Raw genomic sequence first — 749 nt, forward strand, 5'->3', positions numbered from 1 at the left:
TGGGAAAAATAAAACTTCGCCGAGTCTCCTACGTGGACACTCGGTAAAGAGTTTCTTTGCCGAGTGTCCAACGTAGGACACTCGGCAAACTTATTTTGAAAAAAATTTAAAAAATATCCAACCATTTCAAAAAAATACCAAATTTTCACACGAACCAATATATATTATCTATTGACTATACAAAAAGTTTTGTAGTCAAATCAAAACTCGACCGTCATTTTGACTCCAAATCTTATGCAATCCTTCTCAACGTTACTAATCTTCTTCTGAGATGCTTTGGTTTGTAAACATCGTATGTGACGAAATGTGCAAAACATTCTCAATTTTTTTCCACAGCCTCCACCTATGATATCATCACATCATGACAAATCTCATGATTTTCAGACTTTGCTTGTTTTTTTTATAATTTAAAAATACCACTACCACACGTTCGTGGTCGTGTTTCCTGAACAAGATGTTCGAAATTTCTTGTCATTTCATGGGTCAGGTCTCAAATAGGGCCGAATAATATGAATATCATTTTTCTACTCATTTTGTTCCATAATTTGAATCATTTGCAGTTCAAATTTGACTTATACCAAAAATTTCCTTGAAATTCAATTAATTAAATAAATATAGCAAATAAATCCAAAAATATACCAAATTTTAACATGGAGTACCACATGTTGTATGTGGGGAGTAGAAAAAATTTTATGGCGAAAAGCGGAAAAAAAATTATTTTTTTGCCGAGTGTCAAAAAAAACACTAGG

General features: G+C 32.2%; 1 protein-coding gene across 1 annotated transcript in view; it reads left to right on the plus strand.

Annotated features, from left to right (window-relative positions):
* LOC101784042 (F-box/LRR-repeat protein 14-like) overlaps positions 1 to 749 on the plus strand; it is a 5,001-nt gene that overhangs the window by 2,821 nt on the left and 1,431 nt on the right. The gene's annotated exons all lie outside the window — the stretch shown is intronic.

The sequence above is a fragment of the Setaria italica genome, chromosome IV (assembly GCF_000263155.2).
Source record: "Setaria italica strain Yugu1 chromosome IV, Setaria_italica_v2.0, whole genome shotgun sequence".
In the NCBI taxonomy this organism is placed as follows: Eukaryota; Viridiplantae; Streptophyta; class Magnoliopsida; order Poales; family Poaceae; genus Setaria; species Setaria italica.